The sequence below is a fragment of the Anomaloglossus baeobatrachus genome, chromosome 6 (assembly GCF_048569485.1).
Source record: "Anomaloglossus baeobatrachus isolate aAnoBae1 chromosome 6, aAnoBae1.hap1, whole genome shotgun sequence".
Classification (NCBI taxonomy): domain Eukaryota; kingdom Metazoa; phylum Chordata; class Amphibia; order Anura; family Aromobatidae; genus Anomaloglossus; species Anomaloglossus baeobatrachus.
This window is the reverse complement of record NC_134358.1, coordinates 335,423,369-335,443,140: the sequence shown is the minus strand read 5'-3', so window position 1 is coordinate 335,443,140 and position 19,772 is coordinate 335,423,369. Positions and strand designations below refer to the sequence as shown.

General features: G+C 54.8%; 1 protein-coding gene across 2 annotated transcripts in view; it reads right to left on the bottom strand.

Annotated features, from left to right (window-relative positions):
* STX17 (syntaxin 17) overlaps positions 1 to 6,444 on the bottom strand; it is a 241,054-nt gene extending 234,610 nt beyond the window's left edge. For both annotated transcript variants that reach the window (XM_075314960.1, XM_075314961.1), the window contains exon 1: positions 6,348 to 6,444. The gene's annotated coding sequence lies outside the window, so the exon portion shown is untranslated. The remainder of the gene's footprint in view (positions 1 to 6,347) is intronic.
* Positions 6,445 to 19,772: the final 13,328 nt, after the last annotated feature.

The window sequence follows — 19,772 nt, the reverse complement described above, 5'->3', positions numbered from 1 at the left end:
ACACTCTAAAGGAGCATTATAGAGCATGTGGCCCAAATGCAAGAAAGGTTTGCTAAAGTGATTTCCATCATGAAAGAGCATCAGCTCCAGGCGCAAGAAGTCCAGTCAAGGGTGTACAATCAGTCAGCAAAGGTGAGAAAGTTCATCTCTGAGGATTGGGTACTAGTGCTGGTATGGTACCCACTGTGAAGAGTTAAGTTTCTGGACAAGTGGCAGGGCCCTATAAAATGGTTGAAAAGATGGCCGTGGTTAACTATAAAGTTCACCAGTGAGGGTGGAGGAAGCCCTACCAGGTGTAACATGCCAACGTAATCAAGCTATGTTGAGATACGGAGCTTGTGGAATCTCTGTGTCTGGTAGCTACACTTGAAGCAAACAGGGAAGATGTCTGCGGTCATGCGCCCAGAGCAAAAAATAGCTATTACCAACACAAGATCAGATTACCAATGCACTAGCAGGACGGATGTGACCAGTTTCACCAGTGTCGAGAATGTCTACATTGGAACAAAGACCTGTTTTCAGAATTACTGGGTTGTCCTCAAATCATAGATCATGTGGGCCTCATGTTTGTAAAAATTTAAAGCCATATTGGATCCCCACAGCCTGCTAAGAGGTGATTTTGAAATAGGTGAAGCAGATACTGAGCCTGGGAGTCATTAAAGAATAAGGCCCCTTTCACATTGCGCTTTTACTGACGTTCAGTGGTCCCGTCGGGGCATCCGTATGAACCGCACCTCCACCACCCCACTAAACGTGTTTCGGACGCAAGCGCCGACAGGGCCATTGACTATAATGCAGCAGACTCCGGTAGCATGTGCTTTGTCTTGCACCATTTTTGCACATATGTTTTCTACAGGCAAACACCAAAACGTAGTCAACTGTGAAAATGTATATATGCGGATGCCCCGACGGGACCACTGAACGTAAGTAAAAGCGCAATGTAAAACTAGCCTAAGGCTATATACGCATGCTGCAGTTTTTTCTGCACACAAACTGCAACCAAAACTGCATCTGGTCTCAGCGACCCTGGAAATGTCAAAAAACGCTTGTAATGATGGTGTTTTTGCCACGATTTTGTTAATGCGTTTTTTAAAGGAGAGAAAAAATATGATAGGATAATTGATAACTAGGATAGAAAAAAATAGATAGATACATACATACATAGAAAGAACATATAGAATAGAAAGAAAGACCAGAACAACTCAATAGAGGGATAGCTAGTTTGGCCAGCTGGTTTTTATTATTGCTGCAACCCTCAGCTGTCTGCTATACCTTCACTGGTGGTTATGAAAAATAAAAGGGGTCCTATGCTTTTTATTTTTTTATATAATTATTTGATTTAGTTAAAAAAAAAAAAAGAAGACGGGTCCCCTCGTTTTTCTAAAACCACCCAAGTTAGGCTAGTTTCACACTTGTGTTGAACGGCATCCGTCACATTGCGTTGTGTAACGCATGTGATGGATGCCTTGCAAAAAGTGTGATAATAAAGGCCACGGATTCCAGTGAAATAACGCATTGCGTTAAGTTTTCTTTGGGCCGAGAGAGAGAGAGCACCCATCATCCCCGCGCACAGCCCGACATCCCCGCACACAGCCCGACATCACCGCACACATCCCCGCACACAGCCCGACATCCCCGCACACAGCCCGACATCCCCGCACACAGCCCGACATCCCCGCACACAGCCCGACATCCCCGCACACAGCCCGACATCACCGCATACAGCCCGACACCCCCGCACACATCCCGACATCACCGCACACAGCCCGACATCACCGCACACAGCCCGACATCACCGCACACAGCCCGACATCACCGCACACAGCCCGACACCCCCGCACACATCCCCGCACACAGCCCGACATCCCCGCACACACCCCGACATCCCCGCACACAGCCCGACATCACCGCACACAGCCCGACATCACCGCACACATCCCGACACCCCCGCACACATCCCCGCACACAGCCCGACATCCCCGCACACAGCCCGACATCCCCGCACACAGCCCGACATCCCCGCACACAGCCCGACATCCCCGCACACAGCCCGACATCCCCGCACACAGCCCGACATCCCCGCACACAGCCCGACATCACCGCACACAGCCCGACATCACCGCACACAGCCCGACATCCCCGCACACAGCCCGACATCCCCGCACACAGCCCGACACCCCCGCACACATCCCCGCACATAGCCCGACATCCCCGCACACAGCCCGACATCCCCGCACACATCCCCGCACACAGCCCGACATCCCCGCACACAGCCCGACATCACCGCACACAGCCCGACATCACCGCACACAGCCCGACATCACCGCACACAGCCCGACATCACCGCACACAGCCCGACACCCCCGCACACATCCCCGCACATAGCCCGACATCCCCGCACACAGCCCGACATCCCCGCACACATCCCCGCACACAGCCCGACATCCCCGCACACAGCCCGACATCCCCGCACACAGCCCGACATCCCCGCACACAGCCCCGCACACAGCCCGACATCCCCGCACACATCCCCGCACACAGCCCGACATCCCCGCACACATCCCCGCACACAGCCCGACATCCCCGCACATATCCCCGCACAAAGCCCGACATCCCCGCACACAGCCCGACATCCCCGCACACATCCCCGCACACAGCCCGACATCCCCGCACACAGCCCGACATCCCCGCACACATCCCCGCACACAGCCCGACATCCCCGCACACAGCCCCGCACACAGCCCGACATCCCCGCACACATCCCCGCACACAGCCCGACATCCCCGCACATATCCCCGCACAAAGCCCGACATCCCCGCACACAGCCCGACATCCCCGCACACATCCCCGCACACAGCCCGACATCCCCGCACACAGCCCGACATCCCCGCACACATCCCCGCACACAGCCCGACATCCCCGCACACAGCCCGACATCCCCGCACACATCCCCACACAAAGCCCGACATCCCCGCACACATCCCCGCACACAGCCCGACATCCCCGCACACAGCCCGACATCCCCGCACACAGCCCGACATCCCCGCACACAGCCCGACATCCCCGCACACAGCCCGACATCCCCGCACACAGCCCGACATCCCCGCACACAGCCCGACATCCCAGCACACAGCCCGACATCCCAGCACACAGCCCGACATCCCCGCACACAGCCCGACATCCCCGCACACAGCCCGACATCCCCGCACACAGCCCGACATCCCCGCACACAGCCCGACATCCCCGCACACAGCCCGACATCCCCGCACACAGCCCGACATCCCCGCACACAGCCCGACATCCCCGCACACAGCCCGACATCCCCGCACACAGCCCGACATCCCCGCACACAGCCCGACATCCCCGCACACATCCCCGCACACAGCCCGACATCCCCGCACACATCCCCGCACACAGCCCGACATCCCCGCACACATCCCCGCACACAGCCCGACATCCCCGCACACATCCCCGCACATAGCCCGACATCCCCGCACACAGCCCGACATCCCCGCACACAGCCCGACATCCCCGCACACAGCCCCGCACACAGCCCGACATCCCCGCACACATCCCCGCACACAGCCCTACATCCCCGCACAAAGCCCGACATCCCCGCACACAGCCCGACATCCCCGCACACATCCCCGCACACAGCCCGACATCCCCGCACACATCCCGACATCCCCGCACACATCCCGACATCCCCGCACACAGCCCGACATCCCCGCACACATCCCCACACAAAGCCCGACATCCCCGCACACATCCCCGCACACAGCCCGACATCCCCGCACACAGCCCGACATCCCCGCACACAGCCCGACATCCCCGCACACAGCCCGACATCCCCGCACACAGCCCGACATCCCCGCACACAGCCCGACATCCCCGCACACATCCCCACACAAAGCCCGACATCCCCGCACACATCCCCACACACAGCCCGACATCCCCGCACACAGCCCGACATCCCCGCACACAGCCCGACATCCCCGCACACAGCCCGACATCCCCGCACACAGCCCGACATCCCCGCACACAGCCCGACATCCCCGCACACAGCCCGACATCCCCGCACACAGCCCGACATCCCCGCACACAGCCCGACATCCCCGCACACATCCCCGCACACAGCCCGACATCCCCGCACACATCCCCACACATAGCCCGACATCCCCGCACACAGCCCGACATCCCCGCACACAGCCCGACATCCCCGCACACAGCCCCGCACACAGCCCGACATCCCCGCACACATCCCCGCACACAGCCCTACATCCCCGCACACATCCCCGCACACAGCCCGACACCCCCGCACACATCCCCGCACACAGCCCTACATCCCCGCACACATCCCCGCACACAGCCCGACATCCCCGCACACATCCCCGCACACAGCCCGACATCCCCGCACACATCCCCACACAAAGCCCGACATCCCCGCACACATCCCCGCACACAGCCCGACATCCCCGCACACAGCCCGACATCCCCGCACACAGCCCGACACCCCCGCACACATCACCGCACACAGCCCGACATCCCCGCACACAGCCCCGCACACAGCCCGACACTACAGCCCTCATCATTCCTGCACACATCCCGACACTACCGCACCCATCATCACCGCACACACACACCGGCATTACCTCAGTGACGTCCCCGCTGACAGCGCCATTCACTTCAGCTGCTGCGTGGAGCTCACAGGAGCGGCGTTCTACTGCCGCTCCTGTCAGCTTCATGTAGCAGAGCTGGATGTGTTGCGGGACCTCTGGATTACATCGGACCTGGAGGGGTATTTGGGGATTTTAATAAAGTGGTAAAAGAGGGTGGTTTTTTTTGTCTTTTATTTCAAATAAAGGATTTTTTCGTGTGTGTGTGTTTATTTTCTTTAACTTACAGATTAATCATGGAGGGTATCTCGTGGAGACGCCTGACATGATTAATCTAGGACTTATTGTCAGCTATGGGCTGCCAATAACTCCTTATTACTCCGATTTGCCAACGCACCAGGGCAAATCGGGAAGAGCCGGGTACAGTCCCAGAACTGTTGCATCTAATGGATGCGACTATTCTGGGCGGCTGCTGGCTGATATTGTTAGGCTGGGGGGCTCCCCATAATGTGGGGCTCCCCAGCCTGAGAATACCAGCCTTCAGCCGTATGGCTTTATCTGGCTGGTATTAAAATTGGGGGGGACCGCACGCCGTTTTTTTTAATTATTTATTTATTTCACTGCACAGTATAGACCCGCCACCGGCGGCTGTGATTGGTTGCAGTGAGACAGCTGTCAGTCAGCGTGGGGGCGGGTCTGGCTGCAACCAATCATAGGCACCGGTGGGCGGGGAAAGCAGGGAATACGAGATTGAATAATGGGCGGCCGGCTTTTTCAAAAGAGGAAAAGCCGCCGCAGCAGTGTGGACGCCGTGCAGCGCCGCGCCGGTGATCGGTGAATATGAGAGAGGAGGGGAGAGGGGGACAGAGACCAGGAGTGATTTTAAACGATTTCGATCGTTCTGCTGGACATGCTGAGCATGTGCAGTAGAACGTGACGAAATCCGTCAGCGGATTCCGCCGCTTAGCGCATAGCGGCGGAAACCGCCACCATAGACAATCATTAGACACCGTGGCGGATTCCAACGGAATCCGTCATGGTGCGCTATTTTAACGCTCCAAAAAACGTTACATGCTGCGTTCAATCCGCTAGACGCAGCGTCAAAATAACGCCGCTGCGTCGTCCAGCGGATGCAACGCAGACACTTGCGTTACAGTGCGTCGTCCATACAACTCTATGGAGAATAGCGCGGTCCGTTAACGGACTGCGCTATTCTCCATAGTGACGGAAGGCGCTGAACGCAAGTGTGAAACTAGCCTTACAACAGACAACTGGGGGCTGATATTATTAGGGTGGGAAGGGTGATTGTTATTTGGCCCTTCCAGCCTAATAGCCCACAGCTGCCCCAGAAGTGGTGCATCTATATGATGCGCCAATTCTGGCGCTGGACCCAGCTGTTCCTGACTGCCCTGGTGCGGTGTCAAGGACAAAACCCCTTTAACCAGTGAGTCATCCATAAGTCTAGCAAACAGTTACAATGTACTATGAAGAGCTATGTGATGCATCTTCCATAACACACAGGGTGCGCCACCAGGCAGGTACCACCGTCATGGGTTGCTCCAGAAGAAAGTGTGCACAGACATGTGATGTAAACGGAGCCCCTCGCCTGCAGCTACAGGAAGCCACTCTCTGTACGAGCCATGGACCCTCGTGTTCCCACAGAGCGGGCTGTGAGTCTGAGCCACCCCTGCAGGGGGCAGTACATGAGGCTGCCAGCACTCAGGTCCTTACCTTAGCCGTACTCGCTGAACATTGAGGTATTTCCTACACAGCGAGGACTAGTAGTTCCCAGAGCAGCTGCAGGACCTTCAGTGACGTCATGGGCATGTGATCAGACGCTGGGCGGAGTCCTGCTCCGGTTCACTGCTGCTTGCACTCAGGCTGTGTTGGCGTAGTTAGTTGCGCCTACTTTATTTACGTTACCACCGTTTGTCAGGGTACAGTTTATGATACGTGGCCTTCCGCCTCACACACGGGGGTATCTCACAAACACACACATTAAAAGTGACAGGTCCGGTTATTACCAGCATGATGACTGGCTTCAACGTTTACTGCGTTTTTGGTGCGTATTTGTGACGTTTGTGGTTACAAAAGATGCACCCACATGAATGCATTTAATTCCCCCAACAAAGTTTATGAAATTTCTATTTTGCTGTCCGCACAGAGCATCTATTTTTGGCTATTTTTTTTTTAAGACGCAGCCAAGATGCAGCATATCAATTCTTTTTGCGTTTTGGAGGACTGGCAGATCAATCCCCCGCTGACTCGGAGGTCGTGGGGGATTGATCCCTGGTAACTGGCCAGATGCGATCCCAATATAAGTGGAAAGAAATAAACACAAACACCGTAGTAATCCTTTAATATATAAAGCTGAGTGTATGTGTGTGAGTGTATGTGTGTGTGTGTGTATGTGTGTATGTCCGCTAAAGGAATCCGCAACGTCGCATTTACAATCACAAAATTTTGCAGACACCCCATGTGACTCAGGGAACTTCATAGACTATGTTTTGATCAGAAAATTTAACCCCGCGCTTTACAGTTACTCTCTAAAAATACCTGCCTCCATTAAAGTCAATGGAGCTGCGAGCTAAAGGTTATTAATAGCAGCTGTGATTAGTTGCTATAGGAACAAAGGACATTCATAGTATAAGGGTATGTGCGCACGTTGCTTTTTACCTGCTTTTTACCTGCTTTTTTGCTGCTTTTTCTTCTGCGCTGTTTAATGCCAAAATGGATGTGTTCTTCTATTCAAGCAAAGTCTATGGGAATTTGGGTTTCTTGTTCACACTATGTTGTTCAAAATGCTGCCTTTTTGTGGCAGAACTTTGGTCAAAAACTCAGCTTTTCAAAGAAGCAACATGTCAATTGTTTTTGCCATTTGGGTTTTGCACTGCAAAGCTGAGTTTTTGACCAAAGTTCTGCCACAAAAAGGCAGCATTTTGAACAACATAGTGTGAACAAGAAACCCAAATTCCCATAGACTTTGCTTGAATAGAAGAACACATCCATTTTGGCATTAAACAGCGCAGAAGAAAAAGCAGCAAAAAAGCAGGTAAAAAGCAGGTAAAAAGCAACGTGCGCACATACCCTAAGAATCTTATGTGTGAGGTAAGACGGATAGAGACAGACAGACATAGGCACAGACAGAGTAAGAGGCAGACAGGGAAAGAGACAGAGAGAGACAGACAATCAAAGAGACAGACAGGAAAAGAGAGGGAAAGAGACAGAGACAGACAGGGAAAGAGACAGACATAGACATACAGCCAAAGAGACAGAGGCAGACAGGGAAACAGACACGCACAGATAGACAGAAACAGGGAAAGAGACAGAGACAGGGAAAGAGACAGAGATAGGGACAGATAGACAGAGACAGGGAAAGAGACTGACAGAAAGAGAGACAGACACACACAGACATAGAGAGAGACAGACGCAGAGATAGAGACAAAAAGACAGAGATAGAGAGAGAGATAGACTGATACAGAAACAGACAGAGAGACAGACACAGACAGACAAACAGACACAGACAGACAGACATGGATAGAGACACAGACACACATGGATAAAGTCAGACACACAGACAGACAGGGAAAGAGACACACAGAGACAGACAGACACAGACAGGAACACAGAGAGACAGAAAAAGACAGACCGAAAGAGAGACATAGACAGACAGAGACTAGGAGAGAGACAAAGAGACAGTTTCTATCCCAGGCAACGCCGGGTACTACAGCTAGTTTGGAAGAAGATCAATAAACCACCCTCTTTCACCAAATTTAAACCCAAAAACACCCCTGCAGGTCTGACGTAATCCACACGAGGTCCCACGACGCTTCCAGCTCTGTTACATCTGACGCTCACAGCAAGCACCATAGAACATGACTGCCCACTTTGAGGTTCAGCAGAGACTGAGCTGCAATCAGCGGTGACGTCACACAGGTTAGCCGCAGCCACAGCTGGAGTCCTCTACCTACCTGGAAGTGTTGTGGGATCTCGTGTGGATTACGTTGGACCTACAGGGGTGGTTTTAGCGTTAATAAAGTGGTGAAAGAGTGTGGCTTTTTTTTGTCTTTTAATTAAATAAAGGATTTTTTGGGTGTTTGGGTTTATTTACTTACATTTACACATTAGTGATGGGGGGTCTCAGATGCCTCTCATTACTGATCTAGGGCTAAGGGCGGCATCACACGGTACGATCTATCGTGCGATCGTACCCGCCCCCATAGTTTGTGCGTCACGGGCAAGTCGTTTACCCCCGTCTCACGTACTTACCTCTCGAACGACCTCGCTGTGGGCGGCGAACATCCTCTTCCTGAAGGGGGAGGGACATTCGGTGTCACAGCGACGTCACACAGTGGCCGCCCAATAGAAGCAGAGGGGCTGAGATGAGCAGGACGTAGCATCCCGCCCACCTTCTTCCTACCGCATTGCCGACGGGACACAGGCAAGCTGTGTTCGTTGTTCCCGGGGTGTCACATGGAGCGATGTGTGCTGCCACGGGAACGACGAACAACCGGCGCAAAGAAGGAGGAACGACTTTATGAAAATGATCGACGTGTCAACGAGCAACGATAAGGTGAGTATTTTTGCTCGTTCACAGTCACTCGTAGCTGTCGCACGCTACGATATCTCTAACGATGCTGGATGTGCATATCGTAGCGTGTGATGCCGGCCTTAGTGGCAGCTGTGGGCTGCCATTAACTCAATATTACCCCGCAATTATTGCCACCGCACCAGGACAACGGGAAGAGCCAGGTTGAGCGCCAGAATTGGTGCAGCTAAAAGATTCGCCACTTCTGAGGCAGCTGTGGGCTATTGTTAGGTTGGAAATGGCCAAATAACCAAGGCCCTTCCCACCCTAATAATATCAGCCCCAGTTGTCTGCCATACCTTGGTGATTTTAGAAAAATAGGGTTGACCCCACGTCATATTTTTTTTTAATTTCTTTTAATAAATCAAATAAAAAAAAAAAGAGTGGTGTGGAGACACGTGGGTCAGTGTGTGCTCTCGTCCGCCTTTAGAAAGACAGCACGGCCCAGGGCTCATCCAAACTGAACGGCCAACCTCCTTAACCGTGGGCGGAACACTACTCAGACAACACAGGGTGAGGGAATCACAATATTAAGACTTTATTGGATCCCCAAACAATTAACGGCACATAGCACATAACCAGGAAAACACACAAATGTCACAGGGATCAGTTTCTCACCCTCCGCTGACTCACCAGGGATTTAGAATGTCCGTGCCTCAGAGCTTCCAGGGCTACTTACTCCAATCCAGCAGCACCCCGCTTTCAGCGGGCACCCACCGAGAATGGAATAACGTCAGATTTAGGAAGCTGGCTGAGGTCTGCAAAATCTGTAGCCAGGTGACCAAATTATCCCAACCTGGGTTTCTTCCTTAAGTAGTCTCTGGTATGATGATATGATATAATCCTGGCAGCCAGAGTCAAAATCCCTAGACTGTGGTTATGGTCTCCAATCAGAATCGGAGTCCCTAGATTGTAATGTAGCCAAGTGATCCTCTAGTCGGAGCCAAAGTCCCTAGACGAGTCCACAAGACATCCGGGTTCTGATCCCCTAGCCAGCTCCTAAGAGCTTAGACTGGATCATGCAACATCCATCAACAACTGGTGACTCCAAAAAGTCCCATTTTATAGCCTTAGCCTTCCCTTAGGATACACTGTGCCCTTATCGGATTGGTTGTACAATGTTGCTTCTCTTATTGGATGAATTTCAAGCTGCATGGATAATGTTCATTTAAATGATGTGGACAGAAAGACTGAGGATATTTATATGTAGTCTGCAATGCACAAACTAGACAATTGCCACTGAGGTAATTTACATTAGATTAGCAATACACAACTGCATTACAATGAATGCTCAGAAGGGTCTGGCAGAAACAATAGTTTAGCAAGCATGAGTTAACACACAGAAAAACAATACGTCTGGCTAATGTAAGAAATTAAACCCACCACACACATTGAAAAAGTCTGTGTCGTCACAAGTGGCATGTGGCATTCCCTCTATTTTTCATAACCAGCCAAGGTACAGGAGATAGCTGAGGGTTGCAGCCTGCAGAAGCTGTTGTTCCTGTGCTGGATATGAAAAATGAAGGGGAGACCAAGTCATTTTTTTTTACCAAAAAAAACAAAAACAACAGCTGGCCAAGCTAGCTATTGCTCTATCAAGCTATTCTGTTATTTCTATCTATTCTATCTGTTCTTTCTTTCTCTTTCTTTCTTTCTCTTTCTTTCTTTCTTTTTCTTTCTTTCTATTTTAGCTATCTATCTATTCTAGCATTCTATCAATTATTGTATCCTATCATATTTGTTTCTTCTTTAAAAAATGCATTAACAAGAAAGTAGCAAAACGTCATGGGTTTTTGGGTCACAAGCTGCGTTTTCTTTGACCACAGGAAAAAAGATGCACTCAAGATGCACTCAGAATAAAGATGCAGCATGCGGACATACCCTAAGGCTGGGGCTATATGGCGACTTTAGCTGCAGGTCCCTGGGGACGCTGTCATGATTTAATGCAGGTAAATGGCATTGTTAACAGTAGCTTAGCCACAAGGCAATGAATGGTGGGAACAGAGGGTGCCGGTTCCTCAGGCCTCAAGATCACAGGGGCCACTTAGACCTATGGTTGTGCAGAGGGTACTGGTTCCTCAAGCCCCGCGATCACAGGGGCCACCCAGAGCTATGAGGGGCAGAGGGTGATGGTTCCTTAAACCCCGCAATCACAGGGGCCACCCAGGGCTATGAGGGTGCCAGTGGCTGGAGCTCCGCAATTACAGTGGCCACCCGAAGCTATGGGGACAGTGTGTGCCAGCACCTTGGCTCCTTAATTACAGGGTGCACTCGGAGCTATGGGGGGCAGAGGGTGCCAGTGTCTCAGGCTCCGCAATTACAGAGGCCACCTGGACCCATGAGAGGCACAGGGTGCCAGCGCATTGGGCACTGCGATCACAGGGGCCACCCAGAGCTGGAGGGGCAAAGGGTGCCAATGCCACGAACCCTGCGATCACAGTGGCCACCTGGAGCTGTGGAGGGCAGAGGGTGCCAAGGCCTATGGCTCCGAGATCATACGGGCTACCCGGTGCTATGGGGGATGAATGGTGGGAAGAGAGTGCCAGCGCCTCTGGCCCCATGATCACAGGGGCCACCCGGAGGTACGGGAGGCAGAGCGTGACAGAGCCTTAGGCCCCGTGATTACAGGGGGCACTCAGAGCTATGTGGGATGAATGGGGGCAGAGGGTGCCAGTGCCTGAGGCCCTGCGATCACAAGGGCCAACCGGAGCTATGAGGGGCAGTGGGTGCCAGTGCCTCAGGCCCTGTGATCATGGGGGCCACCTGGAGCTATGGGGGGATGAATGGAGACAGAGGTTGCCAGCACCTCAGGCTCTGCAATCACTGGAGCCACCCAGAGCTAGGGAGATGAATGGGGGCAGAGAGTGCAGGTGCCTCAGGCCCCGTGATCACAAGGGCCACCTGATGCTATGGGGGGCAGAGGGTGCTGGCGCCTCAGGCCCCATGAGCACAGGGGCTACTCGGAGCAATAGGGGATGAATGGGAGGCAGAGGGTGCTGGCGCCTCAGGCCCTGTAATCACAGGGCTACCTAGAGCTATGGGGGCAGTGGGTGCCAGTGCCTCAGGCCCTGTGATCATGGGGGCCACCTGGAGCCATGGGGATGAATGGAGACAGAAGTTGCCAGCACCTCGGGCCCTGTGATCACTGGGGCCACCCGGAGCTAGGGGGATGAATAAGAGCAGAGAGTGCCAGCGCTTCAGTCCCTGCGATCACTGGAGCCACCCAGAGATAGGAGGGAGGAATAGGGGGGCAGAGGGTGCCAGTGCCTCAGGCCCCGCAATCACAAGGGCCAATCGGAGCTATGGGGGCAGAAGGTGCCAGTGTCTAGGATCCTGTGATCACTAGGGCCACCCGGAGCTATGGGGATGAATGGTGGGCAGAGGTTGCCAGTGCCTCAGGCCCTGTGATCACAAGGGCCACCCGAAGCTATGGGGGCAGAGGCTGCCAGTGCCTCAGGCCCCGCGAGCACAGGGGCTACTCTGAGCTATAGGGGATAAATGGGAGGCAGAGGATGATGGCGCCTCGGGCCCCACGATCACACGGCTACCCAGAGCTATGGTGGGCAGTGGTTGCCAGCGCCTGCCTCAGGCCCTGTGATCATGGGGGCCACCTGGAGCCATGGGGGGATGAATGGAGGCAGAAGTTCCCAGCACCTCAGGCCCTGCGATCACTGGGGCCACCCGGAGCTATGGGGATGAATGGGGGCAGAGGGTGCAAGCACTTCAGGCCCAACAATCACTGGGGCCACCCAGGGATAGGAGGGATGAATAGGGGGCAGAGGGTGCCTGTGCCGTGATCACAAGGGCAATCCGGAGCTATGGGGGCAGTGGGTGCCAGCGCCTCAGGCCCTGTGATCATGGGGGCCACCTGAGAATGGATGAATGGAGACAGAGGTTGCCAGCACCTCAGGCCCTGCGATCACTGAAGCCACCTGGATCTAGGGGGATGAATGGGGGCAGAGGGTTCCAGTGCCTCAGGCCCCGTGATCACAAGGGTCAACCGGAGCTACGGGGGCAGAAGGTGCCAGCATCTCCGGCCCTGTGATCACTTGGGCCACCCGGAGATAGGGGATGAATTGGGGCAGAGGTTGCTAGCACCTTTGGCCCTGCGATCACTGGGGCCACCCGGAGCTATGAGGATGAATGGTGGGCAGAGGTTGCCAGCGCCTCAGGCCTCAAGATCACAAGGGCCACCCAAAGCTATAGTGCAGGCAGAGTGTGGCAACGCCTGAGGCCCCACGAGCACAGGGGCTACTCGGAGCTATAGGGGATGAATGGGAGGCAGAGGTTGCTGGCGCCTCAAACCCTGCGATCACAGAGCTACCCAGAGCTATGGGGGGCAGTGGGTGCCATCCCTCAAGCCCTGTGATCATGGGGCCACCTCGAGCTATGGGGGGATGAATGAAGGAAGAAGTTGCCAGCACTTTGGGCCCTGCGATCACTGGAGCCACCTGGAGATAGGGGGAAGAATGGGGGCAGAGGGTGCTAGCACCTCAGGCCCTGCAATTACTGGGGCCACCCAGGGATAGGAGGGATGAATAGGGGAGCAGAGGGTGTCAGTGCCTCAGGCACCATGATCACAAGGGCCAATCGGAGCTATGGGGGCAGAAGTTGCCATTGTCTCAGGCCCTGTGATCACTTGGGCCACCCGGAGATAGGGGGATGAATTGGGGTAGAGGTTGCCAGCACGTCGGGCCCTGCGATCACTGGGGCCACCCAGAGCTATGGGGATGAATAGTGGGCAGAAGTTTCCAGTGCCTCAGCACCTCAGGCCCCGCAAGCACATGGGCTACTCGGAGCTATAGGGGATGAATGGGAGGCAGAGGGTGCTGGCACCTCGGGCCCCGCGATCACAGGGCTACACAGAGCTATGGTGGGCAGTGGGTGCCAGCTCCTCAGGCCATGTGATCACAGGGCCCACCGGAGTCATGGGGGGATGAATGGAGACAGAAATTCCCAGCACATCGGGCACTGCAATCACTGGGGCCACCCAGTGCTAGGGAGATGAATGGGGGCAGAGGGTGCCAGTGTCTCAGGCCCTGCGATCACTGGGGCCACCCAGGGATAGGAGGGATGAATCCAGGGGCAGAGGCTGCCTGTGCCGCGATCACATGGGCCAATGTGTGGGGCAGTGGGTGCCAGCGCCTCAGACCCTGTGATCATAAGAGCCACCTGGAGCTATGGCGGGGTGAATGGAGACAGAGGTTGCCAGCACCTCAGGCCCTGCAATCACTGGAGCCACCCGGAGCTAGGGGGATGAATGGGGGCAGAGGATGCCAGTGCCTCAGGCCCCGCGATCACAAGGGCCAACCGGAGCTATGGGGGGCAAAAGGTGCCAGCGTCTCAGGCCCTGTGATCACTTGGGGGTGGAGTGTGCCAACACCTCAGGCCCCGCGAGCAAAGGGGCTATTCGGAGCTATAGGGGATGAATGGGAGGCAGAGGGTGCTGGCGCCTCGGGCGCCGCAATCACAGGGCTACCCAGTGCTATAGCGGATGAATGGGAGCAGAGGGTGCCAGCACCCCAGCTTCGTGATCACAGGGGACACCTGGAGCTACAGGGGGATGAATGAGGCGTAAAGTGTGCCAGCCCCTCGGGCTCCGCCATCACAGGGCCCACCCACTGCTATGGCGGGATGAATGGGAGCAGAGGGTGCCAGCTCCTCAGGCTCCACAATCACAGGAGACACCTGAAGTTAGGGGGGGCAGAGAGTGCCAGCGCCTTGGACCCTGTGATCACTGGGGCCACCCGGAGCTATAGGGATGAATGAAGGGCAGAGGGTGCCAGCGCCTCAGGCCCCATAATCACAGGGGCTACTCGGAGCTATAGGGGATGAATGGGAGCCAGAGGGTGCTGGCGCCTCTGGCCCCGCAATCACAGGGCTTCTCAGAGCTATAGGGGGATGAATGGGAGTAGAGGGTGCCAGGGCCCCGGTCTCGTGATCACAGGGGGCCACCTGGAGTTACAGGGGGGATGAATGGGGGTAGAGTGTGCCAGCTCCTCGGACTCCTCTATCACAGGCCCACCCACTGCTACGGTGGGATGAATGGGAGCAGAGGGTACCAGTGCCTCAGGCTCCGTGATTACAGGGTGTAATACTTATATATGTTCTGAGGATTTCGATAGCGTAGGGCAATGACAATCAGAGACGAGTTCTTGGTACAAGATATTTTATAATATGTAACCACGGTAGATACACAACGGAAAACACAGCGGTACAAATACACACAATACCTTCCCGAAACGGAGCGAAAGGAATTCCCGGGGCCACGCACCGGACTCCCCCAGGGAGACCACCAGAGCGAACCCCTATACAGGGACTGTCCGGCAATCACCCCGGAAGGCCTAAATGCGCAGCAGCCGGGACACAAGGGGCAAGCGGTAAAAGTCCAGGAGTGTCCGTACGGGATGAATGTCCAGAGTGGTTACGAACCAGAGAGAACCGGGCAGAGTGCTGACCGAAGATGGCAGACGGAATCCGGGCACAGCTTGAGAAACCGGGTAAGGTCCAGAGTCGGTCGGTCGGTAGTCTTTAGGAGGATCCAAAGGCAAACAGGATTTGCAGCAGCAAAGCAGGAGCACACAACAAGCAGTATACTCAGGCACTGGACTAGGCTTAGAGGCGGCCTTTTAAGCAGCTAGACAGGAAGTAGGGCAACAGAACAGTAAACTCCATGTTAACCGAGGGCAAGCTCATTCAAAAGAGAACTGGAAAACCTGGAAACCTGACACAGGGGCTACCCAGAGCTAGGGGGGCTGACTAGGGGGAAGAGGGTGCCAGCGCCTCAGGCTCCACAATCTCAGGGGCCACCTGGAGTTAGGGGGCAGAGGGTGCCAGCATCTTGAGCCCCGTGATCACAGGGGCCCCAGGAGACAGCAGCATGTGTGACACCCTGGCAAAACCAGGTAGTCACAGATAGGCCCCCGCATATCATCCTCCCTCACCTAGGTGACACACAGCCGACCTGAAACCCTTGTCACCCCCCCTTAGGGAAAGATAGGCACACCAGTGGGCAGGACCAGGCGGTTGGACACGCCCACCCAGGGGTCTAGACAGCCCGGGGCGGGAAAACAAAAAGAGAAGTTTCGGTAGTTCAAGTTGAGAGGAGTGTGAGCTGGAGATAGGTGTAGCTCCAGCAGAGGAAGTTCAAGTTGAACGGTGTCAGGGTCGGAGCCCTGGTGCCTTTGGCTAGGTGGCAGACGATGATCTCCGTCAGCAGGAGATGTCTCGGCAGATCCGAGGTGGACCGGGGCAGGGTTGTAGCCTGCCGGTACCGACACTGAGAACTGACCCGGAAACCGTAGCACAGAGGGGGGTACTCAGACCCTGAAGTCATGATCGAAACTAGCAGCCTAGCTAATTAACCGATTGAGGGCAGGATTATAGGTCCTGTCCCACCCAAAGTCACTAAAGAAGACAACAGCCCACCGATAGGGATAAGGCCACCGCCAGGGCCCATAGATCCCAGGGGCCAGCGTCTGCGGTCACGGCTCCCTAGGCCACAACCAGCCGGGAGCGGACTCCTGAGTTCCAGACCACAGGAGAAAAGCAGGTTTAAATACCGCGCCAAACCACAGGAGTCCAGATGAAGTTAGTAAATCTCTTTTCTTTATTTTCACAGGTCTACGCGTTTCAAGGACATATCCGTCCTCTTCCTCAGGACATCACCGCGGAGGAACGTGAATCAGGTCGCATACCGATGGGGACCACTGCCTGACTGGAGCGGGAGCTGGCGAGATTCTGTGTACGGGTGCGGTCGCAGTCACTGCAGCAGGTGCTGGAGTGGAAAGCGGAGGTCCGGAGAATGGTGGCCGTGGTGTGGGCCCTTGAGAGTCGAGCTGCCCGCATGGTGTTGCGTCTGGAGAAAGGTACCCAGACCGTTTCGACCTCGTTGACCTGCCCGGAGCTGGAGCCTGTTTCCTATGTGATGGGAGAGTGCCAGCCGGCACCGCTCCCTGGAGCAGCGGCATCCCCTGCTATACCACTTCCGTTCTCGATGGAAGTTCAGAGCTCCGGGATGCATTGCAGCTGGTCCCGGAATGCTGACCCCCGGGGGCCAAGTAAGAAGTATGGCCCCATGCAGCAGTGGTAGCGGTTTTCAGGCTACCCAAGTTCTGCAGTCCCCGTTAGGACCATCTGCTGTTTACAGTTCCCGTTTTACAGTTAAAATGTCCCGTCACAGTTCATGGACCATGGCTTTGGACTGGAAAACCAACCCAAAAACTATTGGGTCTTGTAAATGGTCCCTGACCAACCTTCTCACCTGCCGCAGTCTCTGGAGAGGCTGATTGGAGGAAGGGCCTGCGGTAGAATCGGCCGAGGCCCAGTCACCACCGAAACCGGTGACTACCCTCCGGGTCAGTGGTCCCCTGGACGTGGGGCCCTTGAAAAAGGACTGCCGGCAAAGGAACTTTTTACCCAGCCCGTACGAGCAACACCCGGACCTAACCTTGACTTGGGCAAGGGGTGCGCACCATTGCTTTGCGGGGGCACTAGGGGGCAGGTTGTTTTCGGTGGGGGTGAGGTGAGAAGCACCCGGTCCGTCCCGTCCCGGTTTTAAATGTGCAACGTTTAAGAAAAGTGCCTTCCGTAAGGGAGGAATAGTATGTAAATATGTTAGTATACTTGTAACCTGTTTTACCCTTTTTCATCTTTCTACAGTTCCTGTTCAATAAATGTTGGAGGTCGGACAGCGGACGGACGGTCTGTATTAAACCAAGGGGGAATGTGACGCCCTGGTAAAACCAGGTAGTCACAGATAGGCCCCCGCATAACACCCTCCCTCACCTAGGTGACACACAGCCGACCTGAAACCCTTGTCACCCCCCTTAGGTAAAGATAGGCACACCAGTGGGCGGAACCAGGCGATTGGACTTGCCCACCCAGGGGTCTAGACAGCCAGGGGCGGGGAAAACAAAGAGAAAAGTTTCGGTAGTTCAAGTTGAGAGGAGTGTGAGCTGGAGCTAGGTGTAGCTCCAGCAGAGGAAGTTCAAGTTGAACGGTGCCAGGGTTGGAGCCCTGGTGCCTTTGGCAGACGATGATCTCCGTCAGCAGGAGACGGGAAGACGGCTCAGCAGATCCGAGGTGGACCAGGACAGGGTTGTAGCCTGCCGGTACCGAAACGGAGAACTGACCCGGAACCCGTAGCACAGAGGGGGTACTCGGACCCTGAAGCCATGACCGAAACCAGCGGCCTAGCTAATTAACCGATTGAGGGCAGGATTATAGGTGCTGTCCCACTCAAAGTCCCTAAAGAAGACAACAGCCCACCGATAGGGATAAAGCCACCGCCAGGGCCCATAGATCCCACGGACCAGCGTCTGCGGGCACAGCTCCCTAGGCCACAGCCAGCCGGGAGCGGACTCCTGAGTTCCAGACCAGGCAGTCCACCATACACAAAACAAGTGCAGAGGGAAAGTCCACCAGCACCTTGGTTTACCAAAAGACTCATGTGATTCATTTACTGTGAGTAACCAAACACCCCCCTGCTTGCTCCAGCGCGCCGGCCCTTGCCGTCGCTATACCCTGCACAAGGACACTGGGCTCCGGGGCAACCATCCCTACCCACGGAGGGGTTAAGATCCAGCTGCCACTACATCTTCCCCGGGTGCCCTATCACAGCAGCGGTGGTGTCCCACCTCACCACACACCGTGGGTGGCGTCACGAACTTAATACGGCCTAGCCCATACATATACATCCCCCCCCCCTTTTTATTCGGCGTGTCCGCAAGACCCCCGTGTCCGGAGGATCCCTCGAGCCACAGACACACACAGTGGGTCCGGACCAGAGCAGCGGCGGCTGCTGGCACGGTGGCGGCACACATGGACCGGGGACGGACCAGACAATGCTGGGAGGCCCAGAAGGTGAGAGTGTCGGGGGAGAGGGGGGCAGGACAGCGTGGGGACACCTTCACGGGCATTACAAGGGGCATGGCTTAGTACATCACCTATAAAGGACATGTAAGTTGGCAATAACATCGTAAATTATGAACACAGCTGAATACCTTCAACTAGTTTTGTCCAGTTTTGTATACTTACTGGCCTGCAGCCAGGTAGTCCAGCATATTCATCAGCTCTGCATTACTGCTGGATCTGCAGTAGAGAAAACATGTGATTTTATCAAAATGACAGCAAACAGCTCAGTAAGTGACACATCGTTGGAATCAGGGTCTCTGTCTCTACAGTATGCTCAGATGGCGTAGCAAAAACCTGATGACAGATTCCCTTTAAGAAAGTGGATCCATTCAACTACTGTACGGTAAGTCTGACATCAGAGTGGTGCAAAGTTTTTGAGGGCATTATAAGAGATGGTTTGCAGAAATGTATTGCACAGAATAATATAATAATGGATAACCAGCATGGATTCATTTGTAGAGCTGTAGGGGGAAAAAGCGCAATAGGGTCTTACCCGGTATGAGGGTAGAGAGACAGAAAGAGGTACACTCACCTGGTAGGGTTGTGAAAGTCACAACTCCTTATGATCGCATGTGAGTGCCTTTTTGTGGTTTAGCAGCGGCCCCGGAATGCAGTATATAAAATATAGGTCAGGTAAAGAGAAAACCGGTTTA